This window comes from Hemiscyllium ocellatum, chromosome 20 (assembly GCF_020745735.1).
Source record: "Hemiscyllium ocellatum isolate sHemOce1 chromosome 20, sHemOce1.pat.X.cur, whole genome shotgun sequence".
Taxonomy (NCBI): Eukaryota; Metazoa; Chordata; class Chondrichthyes; order Orectolobiformes; family Hemiscylliidae; genus Hemiscyllium; species Hemiscyllium ocellatum.
The window spans coordinates 3,859,510-3,883,129 of record NC_083420.1 but is presented as its reverse complement, the minus strand read 5'-3'; positions in this window follow the sequence as shown (position 1 = coordinate 3,883,129).

The following is a 23,620-nucleotide window of genomic DNA, read 5'->3' as shown; positions in this document are numbered from 1 at the left end:
GAGTTGGGCGCAATCTTCAGAGTCACAGTTGGATTAATGAGAGCTAAGAGCTGGGGCCAAGTGACAACTGTATTCCACTGTGTCTGAAAATGAGCCCCATCTGAGCATAGCGGATTGTATGGATTGATCAGAGAGAAATGACAAACGGTGTAATTAACTGTTTGGACTCTGGGTTGCTCATGAGTGTACAAGCTCCCAGAGTGAGATCAACCCTCTCCATGAGTCAGTGGAAAGGAGGGGGGAGGTGGGGAACATTGCCCAGAGGTGAGGCAGTTCCTGCCGACACAATAACCGATGGTGGGCTCTATCATCAGGGTGCACTTGGCACTCATCACCAGCTGTTGCTTACAAGAAGAGAGGGAAAAACAAAACCATGCGTGGCCTCAACCAAATGAAAGTGTACGTAAGAACAAAGTATTGCAGATGGTGGAGATTTCTGAAATAAAACCAATTTGGGCTGGAGAATCTCAGCAGGTCTGGCAGCATCTGTGCAGAAAGAGAGAAATGATAAAGGAGGTTCTTAGAGGATTGACAGGGTTCATAGATTCATTGATTTATACAGCGCAGAAAAGACTCTTCGGCCCATTGAATCAGCACTGACATAAATACCGCTGGACCCAAGCCTCCAGTCGCTCGAACAGCCTTCTCCCAAGATCCTTTATGTTCTGTTACTAAACCAGTTTCTGATCCATCTCACCAATTTTCTCCACAGTTTCATGGGCTTTAACCTGCTCAATCAGTCTCCCAGGTGGGACTTTGTCAAAAACTTTGCTAAAATCCATATAAACTACATTGGCTGAACTTCCCTCATCCACACACTTGATCACATTTCCAAAAAATTCTAACATTTTTGTTAGGCATGATCTCCCTCTGACAAAGCCATGCTGACTATCTCTAATTAACCCATGCCTTTCCAAGTCGGTATTAATTTGCTCCTTCAGAATTTTCTCCAATATTTCCCTTCCACTGACATGACACTCATCTGATTATAATTTCCTTTCATCTCTACTAGCTGTCCTATAAACTGGAACCACAAAGCCATCTCCCAGTCCTCCGGCACTTCTCCAGTGGCCAGAGAGGAATTCAAAACTGGTGTCAGAGCCCCTGCCTCACCTCCCACACCAGCCTGGGATGCAGTTCAACTGGGCCTGGGGATTTGTCCATTTTTAAGCTCTATAGAGCCTCCGAAACCTCCCCATTTCCTATGTCAATCTGTGCAATTTCTTCACGGTCCTTTTTCCTGAATTCTGGACTTTCTCCTCCTTTTGCAGAGTGAAGATCAAAGAGAAGCATTCATTTAACACCCTTCCAATATTCTGTGGCTTCACACACAGATTTCCCCCTTGGTCCCTAATCGGCCCTACTCTTTCCCTGGATAACCACTTCCATTCAATGTATTTACGGTTTATGTAAGATGTATTTAAGGTGTACCTAGGATGTATTAAGGCTGTATTTAGGGTGTAGTAAGGGTGTATTTAGAGTGTATGAGGGGTCTAATTAGGGTATATCAAGGGTGTTTTTAGGGTGTATTAAGGGTGTATTAAAGGTAGGTGTGAAGAAGTTATTTTTCTCCTTGTGGGAGAGCCTAGGGTCAGAGCGCATAATCTCAGAATAAAGAGTCTCTCATTTCAGACAGAAAGGACGAGGGATGTATTGTCTCAGAGGGGAGTGAATTTCTGGAATTCTCTATCACCTAGGACTGTCGAGGCTGGGTCATTCAGTATATTCTTGGCTGAGATAGACAGATTCTTAATCAGGAAGGGAGTTGAGGGTTATAGGGGAAAGGCAGGGAAGTGGAGCTCAGGATTATCAGATCAACCATGATCTCATTGAGTGGTGGAACAGACTCACTGCGCTGAGTGGCCTGCGTCTGCTCCTGTGCCCCTTATAGGTTGATTGGTCTTGAAACGTTAACTCTGTTTCTCTTTCCATAGACATTGCCAGACCAGTTGAGTTTCTCCGGTATGTTCTGTTTTATCTCTGAGGTTAGCATAAGGTCAGCAGATGCACTCACCAAAATAAAGCAAAGAACTGTGGGTGCTGGAAATCTGAAGCAAAAAGAGAAAGGGCTGGAGACACCCAGCAGGTCTGGCAGCATCTGTGGAGATAGAGGCAGAGTTAGCGTCTTGGGTCCAGTGACCCTTCTTCAATACCTGGACCCAAAACATTAACTCATTTCTCTTTGCCAGACCTGCTGAGTTTCTCCAGTGTTTATGATTTTGTTTTCATTTTGCTGTTCAGTTTCTTTAGGAAAAAACGGTAGGTGCCTGTTTTCAGGGATTTGCAATTTTCCCACTTTGAGGGAAATAAACAGCGTACATTCTGACTTTCCTGATCATATTGGGGTGGGATCTCTAACAGTATCACTCAGGGCACTGGCATCTCCTGTCATGAGGTTTAATTCCCTATTGGACATAGTCAGAAGTCACTCGACACCTGGCTATAGTCCAACAGGTTTATTTGAAACCACAAGCTTTCAGAACGCTGTCCCTTCCTCAGGCAACTCGTGAGTGAGAATACATCGGACACTGAATTTATAGTAAAAGATCAAAGGGTCATACAACTGATGTGAATGTATTGAACAAGCCTAGATGGCTATTAAGTGTTTAATCATTTGGAATGGAGGTGCAGGTTTCAATTGATTAATATGTAAATCCCAGAATTTCGTTCAAGCCACTGTCCAGAAATAAGTTCAGGTTTTATCAGAATGAGGGTGACACCTCAGACCAGGCAATGTGTTTTCATTGTGAGGTCAGGTTTCAAGTCTGTTTGTGTCTCAAACTGGAACCAGACTGGTGTTATTTCCAAAGTAGGAATTTATAAAATGCCATGTTAACCGACTGTCTACAGATGGTGTGCTTTGTGAACAAAATATAACCCAAGTCCACCCCAGTCCAACACTGGCACCTCCACATCATGGCTACCTTCAATACCACCAACATCTGGCTCAAAGTGGAGAGGTATTCTCTCTCATTAGCTGGCTGATGAAGGAGCAGCACTCCAAACACTTATGATTTCAAATAAACCTGTTGGACTATAACTTGCTGAGGTGAGACTTCTGACTTTAACCACCCGAGTCCAACACCGACATCCCCACATTTCCCACATTGCCTATCGATGGAAGTTGGACTCAGGTGGGTGTTCATTTTGCAATGGAACACGATGAGATGAAGCTGCAATCTTTCTGTGTGTTTAAATTTACACTGGCGGGAGGGGGAGGGTATGAAAGACAGTGTCCTCTGCTTGTTTATGAACAAACTCGCTTTAAAAAAATGTCCTTCTGTATTCTGAAGGCCTTGACTTTCATTTCGGAACATGTGGCCCCAAGCTTCCAGATTACGAAGTGAGGGATTTGAAACAACTTGAGGCCATTGAAGATAAGCCCCATCAAATCCTGCTGTTGACATGACAACAATCATGCCATAACACGAATGCAGATTGAGGGGGTGAAAACGGAATGATTTAATTGAAGTTTGAAATCACTTGCAATATTTCAGTGCTACCTCTAAGCTAGGATTGTCTGCTTTGCCAGATCCTCTCACTCAGTCTTTGTCAATGGATGTCATTCGAAGGTTGATGAGGACGCTCCGAAGACTTTCTTTGTCAATGGTATTTCTTCCTTACTTTGTTTCTCTGCTGTTATAAAAACATGACAAACCAAATCTGCGAAATTCCAGTCATTACAATAAACTGCTGCAGTCCCAATCCCAATGATTCCTAGAGTGAGGCTGCTTGGTCCACTCCAACTGATCCAATAGAGAGTTTATAAACATTGAGGAACACTGAAACAGGAGGAGGCCATTCGGCCCATTGAACCTGTTCCACCTTTCAATGAAATCATGGCTGATCTATGAACTAACTCCATACAGCTGCCTTTGGACCATATCCCTTAATACATTTATTTAACAAAAAGTTATCAATCTCAGATTTAAAATGAACATCTGATCCAGCATCAGTGCTGTTTGTGGCAGAGACTTCCAAACCTGCCCCACCATTTGTGTGTGGAAATGTTTCTTAACATCTCTCCTGAATGGTCCGGCTCTTATTCTTAGACTGTGCCCCATAGTTCTGGAATCCCCAATCTGTGGGAATAGTTTACCTTTTTCTACCCAGTCTTTTCCTGTTAATATATTGTCAGCTTCGATCAGATCACCCCTTAACCTTCTAGTTCGAAGCAAAACAGATCAAATTTGTAAAGTCTCTTTTCATAGCCGAACCCCTGAAGTCCAGGTATCATTCTTGTAAACCTACCTTGAACTGCCTCCAAGGTCTTCCTAAGGTGTGGTCCCTAGGTCTGCTCACAATGCTCTATGTGGGGTCTAACCAGGGCTTTGCATAACTGCAGCTTAACATCTGCATTTCTGTACTCCAGTCCTCTGAATATAAAGGCCATAAGACTGTAAGATAAAGGAGCAATTTAGACCATTCCGCCCATTGAGTCTGCTCCACCATTCGATCCTGGCTGATCTGTTTCTCAACCCCATTCTCCTGCCTCCTCCCTGTAACCCTTGCTCCCCCTTTACTAATCAATAACCTATCTATCTCCGTCTTAAAGACACTCAGTGACGTGGCCTCCACAGCCCTCTGCGACAATGAGTTCCACAGATTCTAAAATGTTATCCCTTCACTCTGAGGCAGTGCCCCCGGGTCCTAGTCTCTCCAAGTGATGGAAATACCTTCTCCACATCCTCTCTATCCAAGTCCCTCAGTATTCTGTAGATTTCAATCAGATCCCCCCCATCGTTCTAAACTCCATCGAGTACAGACCCAGAGTCCTCAACCACTCCTCATGTGAGTAACCCTTCATCCTCGAGATCATTCTTGTAAACCCCCTCTGGACCCCCTGCAAAGCTAGAACATCCTTCCTTAGAGACGGGGCCCAAAACACAATGTTCCTAATGCGGTCTGACCAGAGCCTTATACAAACTCAGCAGTACATCCCTGCTCTTGTATTCTCGCCCTCTTGAAATAAATGCTAACACTACATTTGCCTTCCTAACTGCCACCTGAACCTGCAGGTTAACCTTAAGTGAATCCTTAACCAGGATTCCCAAGTCCCTTGGTGCTTCAGATTTCTGAAACCTTTCTCCATTTAGAAAATAGTCTGTGCTTCTATTCTTCCTCCCTTACCCTCACCCTTTCCCACATTGTATTCCTTCTTTTCCCACTCTCCCAGCCTTTCCAGGTCCTTCTGCTGCCTCCCTACTTCCTCAACAAACCTTTCCCTCCATCTACCTTGTGTCACCTGCAAACCTAGCAACACTGCCCTCAGTTCCTTTGTCCAGATCGTTAATGTATAACGTGAATAGCTGTGGTCCCAACACTGACCCCTGCGGAACTCCACCAATCACCGGCTGCCATCCTGAAAAGGACCCTTTATCCCCACTGTCTGCCTTCTGCCAGTCAGCCAATCCTCTATCCATGCCAGGACCTTGCCCCTAACACCATGGGCTGTTATATTACTTGGCAGCCTCCTATACGGCACCTCATCAAAGACCTTCCGGAAAACCAAATAGATCACATCCACCGGCTCTCCTTCGTCTAACTTGCTCATTACCTCCTGAAAGAATTCCAACAGGTTTGTCAGGCTTGATTTCCCCTGACGAAGCTGTGCTATCTCAGTCCTATTTTACCCTGCATTTGCAAGTCCCACACAATTTCATCCTTAAGAACAGACTCTACAACAATCTTACCAGTGACTGAGGTCAGGTTAATCAACTTATAATTTCCTTTCTTTTGCTCTCCTCTGTTCTTAAACAACAATGTTACATTAGCCATTGCTCAGTGCTCTGGGCTTCCCCAACTCCAATGCCTCAGCAATCTCCTCAGAACTCTGGGCTGTAGTCCATCAGGTCTCAGTGATTTATCCACCTTCAGATCTTTCAGTTTCCCAGCACCTTCTCCTTAGTGATGGCCACAACACTCACCTCTGCCCATCACCGCACCCACCACCCCCCCCCTCCCCCGGTATGCTGCTGGTGTGTTCCACTGTGAAAACTGATGCAATGTTCCACTGCCATTTCTTTATTCCCCACTATTGCTTCTCCAGCATCATTTTCCAGTAGTCTAATGTCCACTCTTGCCTCCCTCTTACCTTTTAAGTATTTAAGAAACTCTTGCAATCTTCATTTATTTTACTAGCTAGCTTACTTTCATATTTCATCATCTCGTCCCCTTATTGCTTATTTCAGTTATTTCAGATGGTTTTTAAAGACTTCCCAATCCTCTGGCTTCCCACTCACCCTCACCACATTGGATGCATTTTCTTTTGGTTTTATGTTGTCCCTGACTTCCTGGGTCAGCCACGGTTACCTTGTCCTCCCCTGGGTATGTACCTCCTTCCTTGGGATGAGTTTCTGCTGTGTTCCCGAATTACTCCCAGAAACTCCTGCCATCGCTGCTCCACCATCTTCCCTGCTCGGCTCCCCTTCCAATCAACTCTGGCCAGCTCCTCCCTCATGTCTTTGTAGTTACCTATACTCAACTGTTAAACCTGATTCCAGCTTCTCCCTCTCTAATACAGGGTGAATTCTATCATGTTATGGTAGAATGAGATGGATTCCAAGGGATACTATCAAAGAAAGAGCAAAGAACAAAGAAAATTTACAGCCTAGGAACAGGCCCTTTGGCATCAACCGTGGGAAGAAAACAGAGTTCATGTTTCGGGTCCAGTCCTGATGAAGGGTCACTGGACACGAAATGTTAACTCTGCTTTCTGTCAGTGGATTCTGCCAGTCCTGCTGAGTTTCTTCAGCACTTTCTGATTTTGTTACATATCTGTGTTGCACCCATTTTGTTCACAACATTGCAACATAAAGGGTCTGCTAAGGTGAGGTGTACACCTTGTCTCGTCTCCGCCTCGTATTTTACTCAGGCAAAACATGGATACCGCTGCACACGTAGAAAATACTTTTGTTTGATGTGGGTGTCTCTGCCTAGCCCAGTGCTGGTTGCCCATCCCTAATTGCCCTTAAGGAAAATAAACTACAGAGGAGGCATTCCAAAAATAGATTCCAATAGGCCTGAGGCAATTATCTATCGTCTTATAATGATTAAAAACCCAAAGAACTGCAGACGCTATAAATCAGAAACAAAAACAGAAATTGCTGGAAAAGCTCAGCAGGTCTGGCAGCCTCTGTGGAGAGAAATCCGAATTTCAGATCAGGCTGCTAGCAAATGAACCTTAACTCTGATTTCTCTTCACAGATATTGCCAGACCTGCTGACAATATAATTATTGCTCTTCATCCACATTATCTGGAAGGAAGAGAGAGAGGTTTGCAACTTATTAATGGCTACTAAATAGTTAAATATTAAATAGTTTGCCAAAGTAGTTTAAGACCAACCAAACAAATGAAAAATGTAAACTGCACATAAACAAATACATGGCAAGGTTGAGTGTTAAGCCAAACATGGATTAATCATCCTGAAAGACTTGCAATTTTTCACCCTCCCTCTAAATCAATATCCAACTGTTTTGCAAATGACTTTTCATTAAGCGTGATCTCAACCTTGTGCTAAATGATTTCACTTAATATCAACTCGAAATTGATTCTTTCAACCATGTTCAAAATTCTATCTGCACCTCCTGCGACTCTCTGATGTCAGACTGATCTTAATCATCACTCCTGCTTTACACAACAGAGGAGCAAACAGAGGCGGAACGCGAATCTTGGACAATGGTCTTAAAAATGTTTGAGAATTGGATAAATTTAAAACTTTACTGAAAGTAACAGTAGTATTATTTGACCTTAAAACTTTTGGGCTGAATCTCAAGATTAGAAATTCAGAAGTCTGCTTGTGGAAATAGTGAATGGCATAAAGTGAGATTTACAGGCAAGCATTGCAAACAGGGCAGCTACAATAAGGTGAGGGCTTTAATACTCTAATAGCTGCACGATGCACAAAGTGCAATCTATGATTAAATCTGTCTTCATTTAACCTGCCCTGGCTCGGAAATATGGATAAGAACTGCTTGGCTTGATTCAATTGTGTTTCATTCTGACTTTGATCGAATGGAAATTAAGAATCTATTCTGGAAGATGTCATTTGGTCATGCAGAATACATTTTCCAATGAGTATTGTCATGATCCCAACCTGATGGTACCTGGGAGAATCAGATCCCAGAGTGAAACTTGATTTGATAGATCATAGGAACACGAGAACATGAATAGATCAATTAGCCGCTTGTGCCTGTTCCAGTTTATAAATGTAATATTTTTCATTGGGTCACTGTGGTGATCGGTCACTGAACAAGAGGCTGTCAACGTTACTTAGCATGAGAACAAAAGTTTATTGGAGAAAAAAAACAAAGAAAGCTGAATACATAGCTATGGCAGCATAGAAAGATCTTAATACAAACAACAAAGCAAAGTGACACAGTATTATTCTTTACAGATACTTACTTCCACACAATTACTCCCACCTTAACTCTTTAATTTCTTACTCAACTGACTCTTTCCAATTGTTGGACTGCCAGACAGTTTCATGTCTTCTTTCTCATTCTGTGGCCCTGAACCACATTTCAGTTTTGTCAACTTGAAAACTTCACACAGCTTGGAGACTTATCATAGAGTCATAGAGATGTACAGCACAGAAACAGACCCTTCGGTCCAACTTGTCCATGCCAACCAGATATCCCAACCCAATCTAGTCCCACCTGCCAGCACCTGGCCCATATCCCTCCAAACCCTTCCTATTCATTTACCCATCCAATTGCCTGTTAAATGTTGCAATTGTACCAGCCTCCACCACTTCCTCTGGGAGCTCATTCCATACACGTACCACCCTCTGTGTGAAAAAGTTGCCCCTTAGGTCTCTTTTATATCTTTCCCCTCTCACCCTAAACCTGTGCCCTCTAGTTCTGGACTGCCACCCTGGGGAAAACAGCTCCAGCCTATTCAACCGCTCCCGATAACTCAAATCTTCCAACCCTGGCAACTAACCAACTGACTCACAAACTAAAGTCTCCTGCTAGGAAGACACTATACTCCTGACCTGAAAATTTCATGCCTCTGAACCTAAGTGGGAGCTACACTCACAGCCCTGGGTTTATTTTCTCCATCGGTCATAAACTTAGCAGTATAAACATTTCATCAATTAACACGACAGGTACCTGCCAGCCACTTAACTTGATCATGTACTTTTATGTAAATGATATATTTAAATCGCTATCCTAAATGACTTTCAAACCTCTTATAAAATAGTTACTATCAGAAAAGTGAAGCCAAACTCCCTATACCCCTATTTTGAAAATCTGAATTCCAAGATTGATAATTCCTTTATTGGTCAGAGGATTGAGTACAGGAGTTGGGAGGTCATGTTGCGGCTGTACAGGACATTGGTTAGGCCACTATTGAAATATTGCGTGCAGTTCTGGTCTCCTTCTTATTGGAAAGACGTTGTAAAACTTGAAAGGATTTAGAAAAGATTTACAAGGATGTTGCCAGGGTTGGTGGATTTGAGCTATAGGGAGAGGCTGAACAGGCTGGGGCTGTTTTCCCTGGAGCGTCGGAGGCTGAGGGGTGACCTTATAGAGGTTTACAAAATTATGAGGGGCATGGATAGGGTAAATAGGCAAAGTCTTTTTGTGAGGTGGGGGAGTCCAAAACTAGAGGGCACAGGTTTGGGGTGAACAGGGAAAGAGATAAAAGAGACCTAAGGGGCAAATTTTTCACGCAGAGAGTGGTACGTGTATGGAATGAGCTACCAGAGGAAGTGGTGGAGGCTGGTACAATTACAACATTTAAGAGGCATCTGGATGGGTATATGAATAGGAAGGGTTTGGAGGGATATGGGCCGGGTGCTGGCAGGTGGGACTAGATTGGGTTGGGATATCTGGTCGGCATGGATGGGTTGGACTGAAGGGTCTGTTTCCGTGCTGTACATCTCTATGACTCTATGACCTTTATCACTATACCTGCATCCTGGAAAAGAAATTAGGACCAGGATCCGGTTGTTACATTCCTATTCCACCATTCAATAAGGTTACAGATGATCTGATCTAATCCCCGGCAGCCTTTCATCTCCTTCTTTAGAAAGAATCTATTCACCTCTGCCTTAAAAGGGGCCAAAGATTCTGCTTTCAACACTTTTCAAAGTAAAGAATTGCAAAGGCACAGGATCTGCTGTGAGAACAAGATTTCTCCTTATCCTTTCATTAATGGGTGATGTAGTGTTTGGAATGAGATCAGCCAGGGGTGGATCTCATAAAGTGCGAGTTCCCCGATTCCCCAATCAGGGAACCCTGGCTGACAGATAGAAACAGGAGGGTCGGGGGAGGCTCTGAGGGAGCTGGATCAGTGTCGGGGCCTCTCCATGTGTTAATAATGTGGGTCTTGATGACGGGATACCACCCCCCGTGGACTTATTTCACATAACTTCTTATTTTTAAACCATGACCCCTGGTTTTAGATTCTCTCACAAGGGGAAACATCATTTTTACGTCAACCCTGTTAACCTCAGCATCTGATAGGTTTCAGTCATGTTACATCTGACTCTTCCAAACTGCAGTGGATACAAACCCAGCCTGTCCACCCTCTCCTCGTAAGACAACCCTCCCAGTGTAAGTATTAATCGTGCGGTGTTCACCAGATTTAAAGCAAGTTTCCTTTTCACTTTGATTCTGTTTTGCTGCTGTTCAGTGCGGTCAAAATCTCCAAATCTGCCACCGACATAATCACAAGCAAAGGAATCCAGCAACAATGACTATGTGCACTTTAACATAGTCAGGCAAGATCAGGTGCACACAGGAATGTGATTGTTAAACAAGATTTGGTGTCGAGTCTCATAAGGAGCTATTGGAACACATTCGGGAACATTCGATTAAAGACATAAGTTTTAACAAAGGAGAGAGAGCTTCAGAGAGTAAGTTCCAGACTCCGAGCCTTGGCAGCTGAAGCTGCAGTTCCCCTTGGGTGGAGTGATGACACTCAGTGATGGGCAGGAGTGCAGAGATCTTGGAGCATTGCTGAGCAGCACAGGAGACAACAGAAAGAGCGAGGGAGTGAGAATTGTAAAACCATGAGACAGCTACCTACCGGCTTGTATATCTCAGAATTGCATGCAGGCTTCAACAATTGTATAATTTGCATAAATGTTGTTTTAAATGTAGCAATACTGTAACAATCAAAGAAACGCAGATCAGTGAGATTAAACTTTACAAGGAAGATACTGTCACTAGCAGCTACATCGAGATTATATGTATTTAGGTTGTTGTGACTGAAGGTAAATTTTTGCATCTCTAAACTTCATCAGATTCATTTCCATCTGGCTGTACAAAGCTCTAGTGTGTAAAGTCACATGTACATGATTACAAACTTGCAGAGGTTAATCTGTGTGAACAGTGGGCAGTTCAAGGTCATTGTCATTTATTCATCATTTGGTACAGGGGTAATCTGCTTTCTCACCGTCAATCTATCTACTTCTTCAGCAGTAATCATAACAGAAGTATTGAATTTCTTTCTTCCCTGCTGCCTAGTGTTACTCCCCCTATCTTATTGGGATCACAGCTGGAAGACTATTTTCTGGATTTATCTGTAAAGCGACAAGTGTATGATAGAGCATAACCATAATTAACTTTGGATACCAGAAGTCAGGAGGAAAGGTCACAAATCCAATTTGTGAAGAGAATGGATGATGGATGTTGATTCGATTTGGATAAAGTGATTTTGTTGTAGGATTAATGGCCTTTGATAAAAATGAATTCAAGCTACAAGAAGCTGACATTTGTTTTTAGTTTAGGGAAAAGTCAATGGGATGCCAATGGACATCAACCGTCTTTGAGCAAGCGGAGAGTTCCTTTGTCTTTGTGGAAATGAAGATATTAAATGATATAATTAAGATTCCTGATTGTTTTGAAAGGAAGCAGCCAGTCATTGGTTTGGTGTTAAGACCTGATCAGAAGATTATGGTTGTTTGGTTAACTCTGACAGTGGGGCTCCAGATACAGGGGACATAATCTGAAATTAACAGGAACACCTTTTCACTGAACGGCAGAAGATATTCTGGAATCATCCCCACATTCCCCAGACAAGATCAGGTCAATTAGAAGTGTTAAAAATTGAAAATGTATGTGTGTGTGTGTGTGTGCGCCTATCTGTTTGTAAGTTAAAAATCACACATCACCAGGTTATAGTCCAAAAGGTTTATTTGAAAATATTCACTTTTGGAGCGCTGCTCCTTCATCAGGACAACTATCTGATAAAGGAGCAGCGCTCTGAAAGCTAGTGCTTCCAGGTAAATCTGTTGGACTATAACCTGGTGATGTGTAATTTTTAACTTCGTTCACCCCAGTTCAACACCGCACCTCCACATCGTATCTGTTTCTGTGAGTGTGTGTGTCAGCTTTGTCTATGTGTATCTGTTTGTATGTGTGTGTGTGTGTGTGTGTGTGTGTGTGTGTGTGTGTGTGTGTGTGTGTGTAAGGGAGAGTTTATAAAGGGATGAGAGTTTTAATCAGTAGTGTTGTATACCAATAGTTTGAAACCCTTTACCCATTGCTAGAGTCTAATTACTTAAGAATAAGTGATTCTTATTTAGTACAGAAACCTGGTCTGCGCTTTGGATCAGGAGAAAGTGAGGACTGCAGATGCTGGAGGTCAGAGTTGGAGAGTGTGGTGCTGGAAAAGCACAGCAGGTCAGGCAGCATCCGAGGAGCAGGAGAATCTTCGGATACTGCCTGACTGGCTGTGCTTTTCCAGCACCACACTCTTCGACTCGTGGTTTCACTCAATCTGGATCTGAAAATCAAGTAAGTTGAGGAATTTTGCATACTGTACAAAATCTTTAATGCAGGGGACTGAGCTGGATGGTCAGCCATGATCATATTGAATGTCAGAGCAGGCTCGAAGGGCTGAGTGGCCTATTCTTGTTCCTATTTGCTGTCATATGATATAATAAAGAAATTGCTGGAGAAACGCAGCAAGTCTGGCAGCCTCTGTGGAGAGAAAAACAGTTTTAACATTTCGTGTTCAATGACCCTTCTTCAATGGACACAGGACTTGCAATGCTAACTGTTTCTCTCTCCATAAGCAGCTGCCAGACCTGCTGAGTTTTTCCAACACTGACTGGTTTTGTTAGTTTCCGGTCTGCATCAAAACCAGTTCTTTGTTGAATGAACCCTAGCTTGCTGGCCCAGGGGGAGACTACACTAGTCCCTCATCACATGAGTTTGTCTACCCCAGTCCAACACCAACACCTCCATGAGACCCATGGTTGGGGAGAGTACATTTGAACTAATGACAATATCTTACAGCCAGGAATTAATGCTAATTGGTGAATGAATTAAGACATTTCTGTTCAGGAACAGTGTCTTGGGTTTCAATGAGGGAGATCAGATTGTGAAATGAACCACCAAAGTATATTTCAGAAATGTTTATTTCAAAAATAGATCCAGGATTCTCCTCACAGTTACAACACTATTGAGCAGGATATTCATAAATCCATTCATAAAACAAAATCCAGAATTTCAGAATAAAATGTAATTTCTCCATTTCATTTCTCCAGAAACATAGAAAATCTTATCAAGTCTGTCATGTGGTACAGTGGCTCAGTGGTTAGGACTGCTGCCTCATATCCCCAGGGCTCTGGGTTCAATCCCAGCCTTGAGTAACTGTCTGTGTGGCGTTTGTACATTTTCCCTGTGCCTGTGGGGGTTTCCTCCAGGTGCTCCCGTTTCCTCCCACAGTCCGTAGATGTGCAGATTAGGGTGGATTGGATGTGGGATTGCAGAGGATGGGGTGGGTCCGAGTGGGATGCCCTTTGGATGTCAGTGTGGACTTGTTGGGCCAGATGGCCTGCTTATGCCCTAGAGGGATTCTGTAAGTATTGTATTTATATACGAGCAGATTGATTAAAAACAGTTACTCTCCTCTAGTTGTAATTATATAATTGAGCTAATACAAGTAATATTTGAGCAGTTTCAGACATATTTCTTAAATTACTGCTTTGTTCTCACTGGTCGTCAGGATTTTACATGGATGAGTTGAACTATTCTTTCTGCTGATGGACACATACTGACATGTATGGATAGCTCACCTTCTTTAAAAGTACCTGATGCAAACTCTAGAACAGATGAGAATATAAAATTATTTGTCCTTTTCTTCATGATCAATTGACTTGGTCAGCTTCCTGCATAGTCATGTGTTGTCTGTTCAACTGAAACCCCCGCCTCATGACTTTCTCTTTACCTTCATTTCGTTTCAACCACATTGGATTTTTTACCCACTTGATTTGCGGAATGGAATCTTTTATTTGCTGTTCAAGATTGGTTCTGTGTCGGTTTGAACGAGCAGGTGTTTTTGAAAAAGAAAAGGAATGTTCAATTTCAAAAGCCCTGTCTTTTGTTTTAAACTCGCCATCAACAGACAGCTGCCTTTTTCCCTTTGGTAAGATGGCACAGCTTGTCAGTTATCACCTTGATCTCTTGCGTGCATTCTTTAAAGGAATGCTGACTCCGAAACATGAAACTGAGTGTCTGATCCTGGAGTCCTTCGGTAGCTCCTTTAAGAAAGGAGAAAAGAAGTCACTGAGTGAGGTGCTACACTCTGTTCTTGAGGAGGTGGGGAAAAGTGTAGAACATAGAACATAGAACATAGAAAAATACAGCGCTGTACAGGCCCTTCGGCCCTCGATGTTGCGCCGACCGAAGCCTACCTAACCCACACTAGCCCAATAACCTCCATATGCCTATCCAATGCCCGCTTGAATGCCCATAAAGAGGGAGAGTCCACCACTGCTACTGGCAGGGCATTCCATGAACTCACAACCCGCTGAGTAAAGAATCTACCCCTAACATCTGTCCTATACCAACCTCCCCTTAATTTAAAGCTGTGTCCCCTAGTAACAGCTGACTCCATACGCGGAAAAAGGTTCTCACTGTCAACCCTATCTAAACCCCTAATCGTCTTGTACACCTCTATCAAATCTCCCCTAAACCTTCTTTTTTCCAATGAGAACAGCCCCAAGTGCCTCAACCTTTCCTCATACGATCTTCCTACCATACCAGGCAACATCCTGGTAAACCTCCTCTGCACTCGTTCCAGTGCCTCCACATCCTTCCTATAGTATGGCGACCAAAACTGCACACAATACTCCAGATGAGGCCGCACCAGAGTCTTATACAACTGCAACATGACCTCAGGACTCCGGAACTCAATTACTCTACCAATAAAGCCCAGTACGCCATATGCCTTCTTCACAGCACTATTTACCTGGGTGGCAACTTTCAGAGATCTGTGTACATGGACACCAAGATCCCTCTGCTCATCCACACTACCAGGTAGCCTACCATTAGCCCAGTAATCCATCTTCTTGTTACTCCTACCAAAGTGAATGACTTCACACTTTGCTACATTGAACTGCATTTGCCACCTTACAATACATAAATGAATGTGAATACTCCTATGAATGGCCTACTTCTGCTGTTGTTTTCTCTGTTTCTGCGTTTCTAAAGGCAAATGGAATCAAAATACAAATTGCTGGAAACGACCCATTCACCTGAAACAGTAACTGTTTCTCTCTGCACAGATACCTGCTGAGTATTTCCAGTTTCTTTCAGTCGTCTGCACTGTATTGGTTTTGTTGAAGGGAAACCCACCTGGTTCACTGTTGTTCTTTAGGAAAGGAAATCTGCTGTCCTTACCTGGTCTGACCTACATGAGGCTCTAGATCCATATTAGCTCCCTCTGAACAGTTGGGATTGTGTGATAAATGCTGCCCAAGCTGGAGACATCACATCCCCAGCAACTTGCACCAGACATTAAGCTAGTCATGCTGACTAAGGGACAAGGTGATAGAGCAGTGCAGCTCCAGGATGACATACCTGAGGTGAGATACCAGAGGTGAGAAGTTGCCTGCTTTTGGATTGAGCTCCCAGTTCTGCCCAGAGCTTTGTGGAAGTAAAGTCGAGGAAGGGACTATAAGAATCTCTTCATTGATAACTTCTGTCCTGCTGCAGGAAAGGTCCAATTCATTTGCCCATTGGTTCTGGGGCTCATCAAAAAAGTAAAACTTTTAAAAGTAAAAACCATTTGAATTCAACATCAGAAGGTCATCTAGAACCCAATAAATAGGATTGGAAGTTTCTTTTTCAATAATGAAATATTGCCCATTAAGAGGAAGTAAACTATTCTCAATGTCCCCATTAATGTTGATCCCTCATTCAACATCACACAAAAAGTCTTTGATCTCATTACTGAGGGAGTTTCCTGTGTGCAAATTAACTATGTTTTCTACATTACAATAATGGCTACACTTTGCATTATATAATACCACATAGTACAGCACAGGAACAGGCCCTTCGGCCCACCAAGCCTGCATGAATTCTTATTCCTTATTTAGACCCGGTACTTATTGCCCATGCATGGATTCTAATCCTTTGTTCACTTCCTGTTCATATGCCTGTCAATCTACACCTTATCTGTTGCTAATGTGCCTGCTGTGTGATTATAGACTGTGTAATTTATATATATTTTTAATATCATCTATTTTAAACTTGGATTTTGAATTAGTGGCATATGGGTTTTTCTGTGTGTCTGAAGACAATAATTAACTCAGTATTTCTGTAGCTATGCTGATTTCTTTTAAAGTAGTTTGTGTGAGGTAGCCTTCGAAAATAATATTGTTTTTTGAGCACATTAGGAATGACAATGACTGAGTAAGGTAAACAACTGTGCATCAAAGTCTGTTGCAAATTTCTGGACTTGGTTTTTAAAGGGGGCACTCTCATCTTAGAGAGCGATCTTTCAGTTATAGTTCCAGTTTTGGGCACTTCTGCTAAATTTCTTGGATGTATACAACTGAGCTCATGAAAATGGGAGAAGAGTTAAATTCGTTAATAATTTATTAGCTTAGAATAAGGAGTTTATCGATCAACTCAGAACAGAGGTGTTTTGATAAAACCATGAAGAGCTTATTTGAAGCTGAGAATACTTAAGCTCAGGTATATTTAAGCTCTAGGAAAAGGCTAACAAATTTTCTCAACAAAGAGTTGAATTCATTGTTAAATTATGCCTATTGAGATGTTAAAGAAAGGGATTCTGTACTTGAATATATGGAGTATATGGAGTAATGTATATGGAGTACTTTTGATATGAAGGTGTCAATGTTGGACAGGAGTGGACAGAGTCAGAAGTCACACGACACCAGATTATTTTCACACAGGGTTATTTGAAATCACAAGCTTTTGGATTATAACCTGGTATGGTGTGACTTCTGACCAAGAATAGTTTGAGTATTGGATGGAGGATGTTTTTGGGATTCATGGGATTATGATAAAAATCATTAACTTTGTGTTTCATGTAAATAGATTGGTTAACTCTGTCTTGTTTTAACTTATTTTGGCTCATAAACTTCTGTTTTACTGTTAATACAAAATCGACAGAAGGCACGCTTATGTGTCAGTGAGAGACCAGCTGTTAAAACCAAAACAAATCTAAAGATTTCACTCTGAGATCTGATCTGCCCAGTAATAAAATCAATTGGGAACATAGCAACTTCAGAAATTATTTTGTTGTCTATAAAGTGCTTTGAGATTTCTGGTGGTAGTCAAAAGTGTTATATAAATGATTTTTTTTTAAAGAAATAGAATGCATTGATACTACATGTCTAGTTTATTATAAAAAAAATTCTTCCTATCAGGCAGATGTTGTGAAACTTGAAAGCATTCAGAAAAGATTTACAAGGATGTTGCCAGGGTTGGAGGGTTTGAGCTATAGGGAGAGGCTGAATGTTTCCCCTGGAGCATTAGAGGCTGAGGGGTGACCTTATAGAGGTTTATAAAATCATGAGGGGCACAGTCATAGAGTCATAGAGATGTACAACAGGGAAACAGACCCCTTGGTCCAACTCGTCCATGCTGACCAGATATCCCAACCCAATCTAGTCCCGATTTGGAGATGCCAGTGTTGGACTGGGATGTACAATGTTAAAAATCTCACACCACCTGTTTATAGTCTAATGGTTTAATTGGAAGCACTAGCTTTTGGAGCGCTGCTCATTCATCAGGTGATTGTGGTCACAATTACCTGATGAAAGAACAGTGCTCCAAAAGCTAGTGCTTCCAATTACACGCGTTGGACTATAACCTGGTGTTGTGTGATTTTTAACAATCTAGTCCCACCCGCCAGCATCTGGCCTAGGGTAAATAGACAAGGTCTTTTCCCAGGGGTGGGGGAGTCCAGAACTAGAGGGCATAGGTTTAGGGTGACAGGGGAAAGATACAAAAGGGACCTAACGGGCAACTTTTTCACACAGAGGGTGGTACGGGTATGGAATGAGCTGCCAGAGGAAGTGGTGGAAGCTGATACAATTACAACATTTAAAAGGCATTTTGATGGGTATATGAATGGGAAGAGTTTGGAGGGATATGGGCTGGGTACTGGCAGGTGGAACTAGATTGGGTTGGGATATCTGGTCAACATGGATGGGTTGGACCAAAGGGTCTGTTTCTGTGCTGTACATCTCTATGACTCTCTCAGTGTCAAATGTTGGGCATGAAAAGTGGCTAATCTCAAACTTAGGAGAACAATGAAATGACAGGAGTCTTTCATTGGAAAAACTTGTTTTGACAAAAGTAAGTAAAGCAATTTAAAAGTAATTTTCAGTGGGTTTCCTCCGGGTGCTCCGGTTTCCTCCCACAGTCCAAAGATGTGCAGGTTAGGTGAGTTGGCCATGCTAAAATTGCCCATAGTGTTAGGTGCATTAGTCAGAGGTGAAGGTAGGGGAATGGGTCTAGGTGGGTTTCTCTTCGGAGGGTTGGTGTGGATTTGTTGGGCCGAAGGGCCTTTTTCCACACTGTAGGGAATCTAATCTAATTAGATTTGCCATTCTAATCATAGCAATATAACTTGGAACATCACTGTGAATCTCAGCTGCTTTTTGGTGTTTGTATGCAAACTGCAGAGTTCACTATTGCTGCCATCATTTAGTCTGTGGAATAATTTTGTATGTAGCATTGTTTCCTTAAACCTGAAAGACGCAGGATCAAATTTCACATTCAACAATAATTTACAATGCTTCTTTTGAAGAGCTATTTTCACATAATTCCATATTCCTTATTATTTAAATTCCCAATTCATACAAAGTCAAGTATTGGAAGAGTCATCCACAGGATATATAATAGCTGAGCATTTCTCATTTGCAAAGCAAATCAAGCTTGTTTTAACCACATGAAATAAACATTTCTAATTAAATCAGAAATGTTTCCATTTTAATCCATAATTTGTATTCTGTTTGAATTGTTAGTCAGACATAATGGATCCAACTCATGCAGAGAGTGACAGGTCATTTTGCTTCTGGTGCATAGTCTAAGGTTTGTGAATCGATGCAAACACATGGGCCCCAGTTGCTGGCTGTTCCTACGTGTTGAATGATATAAAAAGGCCTGTTTATCTTTAATAACAGGAAGATAGGAAATGAAAAGTTTATCTCAGAATTTGCTGGTATATCTCACAAGTATGTACCTTTAAAGCTACCCTGGGTGTGGTATTGTCTGAAACGATCAGGTTTAGCCCTGGGAACATTGACCAATTTGGTAACAAGACCCAAGCAGTTTGTGCATCATTTACTGTCAATGGATACACGGATCCCACAGGCAAAGCAACCGTGGACACTTGGCTTTGGTTATAAAAATATCAAAGAGCCTTGGCTGTGTGGTTGGAGCCTTTGCTTGTCTGATGTTCTTCCTGATGAAGGCATAATGCCCGAAACATTGACTCTCCTGCTCCTCGGATGCTGCCTGACCTGCTGTGCTTTGCCAGTACCACACTCTTGACTCTGACCTCCAGAATCTGCAGTCCTCGCTTTCTCCTGATGTTCTTCTATAACCTTTATATTTTTCAGCAGTGGTAAGTCTGGATAAATGATACGCCACAGAAATGTAATCGATGATTTGAATTTCTGATCCCTCTCATTGATGTTGATTGATTGATTTATTATCACGTGTACTGAAGTACAGTGAAAAGCTTTGTTTATGAGCAGTACAGCAGATCATAATAAGCAAGGAGACTTAGACAGAGGCATACTGGTTACATTGTACAGGGTGTCTGCTAGGTAGGATCAGCGTTAGCAAAATCAGCATTACTTGAAGCTAGAGAGTCCATTCATCTGTCTGATAACAGCCGGGAAGAAGCTGTTTCTGAACCTGCTGGTGCATGTGTTGAGGTTTCTGTATCTTTTGCATTGGACATTGGTAATGGTGAAGGGATTGTGAGGGAAGGTTTCTATTCAATCTTCCTGCCATCCTCCCAACCACATCTGCTAACCACTACACCAGCAAATACAAACCCTCTCCCCAACCCCACTGTCTCTTTTCTCCCTCTCCTCATCTCCTTCTTATCATTCCTTTCTCCAAATTCCCCTCTCCCACTCTCCCATTCTTTATTTTCCCTCTTTCCTCATTCTCCCTTTCCTTGTGCCTTCTCCCCACTCCCTTCTCCTCCTGCCCCTCTTCTTATCACCTTCTCCCCATTCTCCTTCTCTCCAACCCATGTTTCCCTGTCCCCCTTCCCCCTCTGCCCTCTCTATCCCAAGCTCAAAATAAGACAGGACAGAAACCTGCAGGAAGCTGACTGCAGGGAAAACTCATGGGTTTTCTTTGAAAGTGTTTGAAAGTCAGTCAGTAGAACGTTCCTGAAACCAATTGCAGTAATACCAACTGAACACGATGCTTCAGCGTGGAGAGAGAAAGGTAACTCTAACAGGGGTTGAGCATCTGTATGGTTATTGCTCGGGTTCAAAGGATTGCATTTTTCTTTCTGATATTTATAAGGAGACTGTTTCAAATAATTCTTGTATAGTGTGATATACTTCATTTCGTTTACGTAGTAATGGTAGACAATCCTTTATCCAAAATCCCGAAATCTGAAAATCTCCAAAGTCCGAAGGTTTTTTAGTGTTTTCTTCTCATTCACAAAGTTGTTTGGCATGTAAGCAATTAAGGAGAAAGTGAGGACTGCAGGTGCTGGAGATCAGAGCTGAAAATGTGTTGCTGGAAAAGCACAGCAGGTCAGGATTCTCCTGCTCCTTGGATGCTGCCTGACCTGCTGCGCTTTTCCAGCAACACATTTTCAGCTCATGCAAGCAATTAACCCAAGTCGACACCCACTCGATGCGTGTCACTCAGATGTGACATGGGAGGGGGGGGGCGGTGTGGGGGGTGGGGAGGTGGTCTAACACTGGCATGCCTCCATTCTGTCTCCAAGGCCCTGTTCACTCAGTGAGGCTGCTACCCTGGTCAGATTTTCTAAAGTTTCACTGTCACTTATTCTGAAATTTGAAAAATTCTGAAAACCAGTGTTTCGGATTAAGGATTGTGCACCTGTGAACCTGTTATTTTGTTAAAAGTACATTGATAAATTTTTGCCACCGAACTGAAACCAGATCATTTTAACAGCTGTAAGCTTCCAAAATATAGAAGTTAGGAGCTGGAGTAGGGTCTTCAACCCTCCAACCTGTTCTGCCATTCAATAGGGTCATTTTCGTAACTTCTCCCCACACTCTTCGATGCCTTTAAATCTAAATTTCTTGAATACATTCAGTGTCTTCTCCTCTCCTGTGGTGGAGAATTCTACAGATTCACTACCCTCTGAGTGAAGTAATATTTCCCCATCTCAGTCCGAAATGTTTTACCCCGCTTCCTGAGACTCTGTCCCTAATAAAGACAAACATCCTCCCTGCAATGAGTCTGGACAGCGCTGTTCGAAGTTTTACGCACGATCACCTTTCAAACTCTAAACTCTAGTGAACACATGATCATGGTATTTTATTTTTAAAAAAGGAAAGTTTGGATTCCTAGAGGCTAAAGAGATCAAGGGAATCAGGGAGAAAGAGCAGAAGTACGGAATTAAGCAGGTTCATGTTGAATGGTGGAAGAGGTTCGAAGGGCCGAATGGCTTACTCCTGCCCGTATTTTCTTTATTCCTATAATATTTTGCACACTGGGTGGACTCTGTACATCGCTCGTGTTGACCTGCACACTTGGCAAAATGCAACTGTGCTGATGGGATGCCTCACTGAAAATTGATCTGTTCATTTTATTATTATGTGCTAACATCCTTCAATCGATGATGTACTTTTCCATCCAAGAGCAAGGACAAATGTACGACTCTCTGGTGTCTGCTGAGGTATACCTGGTCCCGGGGGGAGAAGATGCAAGCAGTTTGAAGAGAATTGCTGAATTAAATGCTTTTAAAGTGGCTATTGAATTTTGAACATGAAAACGTAAACTGGGATCAGTTTTGACGGCTCGTGGTGAGTTATTTATATCATTGTATAAGAAAGTTTGATGTCTGAAATCTATTTTGTTGATGACCTTGTTATCCATGCAATCTGTATTGGATGTATAATATAAATTTGGCTGGGATTCCTGAAATCAAACAGGAGGCAGATTTTTTTTGTGCAGTTGGCCTTTTGGATTTTAGCAATAGATGCAAGTTTTTTATTTGGAATCCAAATGAGAAATTTCGATGGGAAGTGAGTGTTAGTTATCTTTGTCGAACCTTGTAACCAATTTAACCTCATCATGCAGTCACATGGGAGAGGGTTGCAACTGAATTGAATGTAAGTTCATAGGAACATGTGACGCAGTGGTGATGAGGAGGAACCATTGGGTCCGTACTCATGGAGGAGACAGTCATTGACCTCTCCTTCTCTCTGTTACTACCATACTTCTTTCCATGTTCCCACCCTCCACCCTTCCATCCCACCACCCCTCCACCTCATCCCTCCACCCCTCCATCCTTCACCCTCCACTACTCCATTCCTCCACCCCACCACCCCTCCACCCCTTCACCCCATCCCTTCAATCCTCCATCCATCTATCCCTCCACCTCTCCATCCCTCCACCCTCCACCCCTCCATATCTCCACTCTCCACCCTCCGTTCCTCCATCCCTCCACCCTCCATCCCTCCACCCTCCAACCCTCAACCCTCCAACCCTCCACCCCCCCCATCCCTCCATCCTGTGATAAGGAGGTATTGTTCAATGTAAGGGCATTGCAAAGCCTTGAAGAAGCTGAGATTAGCTACAGTGAGCATTACCAATTTCTTATTGGCACTGTATCTCCAACCTTGTCCTTTCCTGCACGGATCTCCAGGTTTCTCCCAAAGGGCGGTGCCTCCTTTTTATTCAAGGTTATCGTTTTCATTCCAGCCTCCAGGTATCAGTGAGTCACCATCCATTCTGTCAAGGGAGAGAAGATGTTTGGGGTATGGGACTGATCCTGAATTTTAGAATCTGAACATCTCCCATGTCCTTACCCCAACCCCCACACGCCAGGCCCTGCCATGACACAGGCTACTTTAAGGAGGGTTAACCCTTTATCATCCACTTATGGTCACCTTTATCAGCTTTGATTCCTACCAGCCATCCCTTTATCTGCTTAACTTCATTCTCTCTCTCTCTCTGGCCTCTGTCTCCACCTATCCACCAACTCCTATCCGCACCAACCTTTGTCATCAGCAAAAGTACCATAGTTTCCTAGCTACCACCAGCTCTCGTAAAGGGTCAAAAAGTAAACTCTGTTTCTCTCGCCACAGATGCTGCCAAACCTACTGAGTTTCTCCAAAACATTTGTGTTTTTTTATTTCACCCCCTCCATTGCTGACACAGAGAGGTAGCA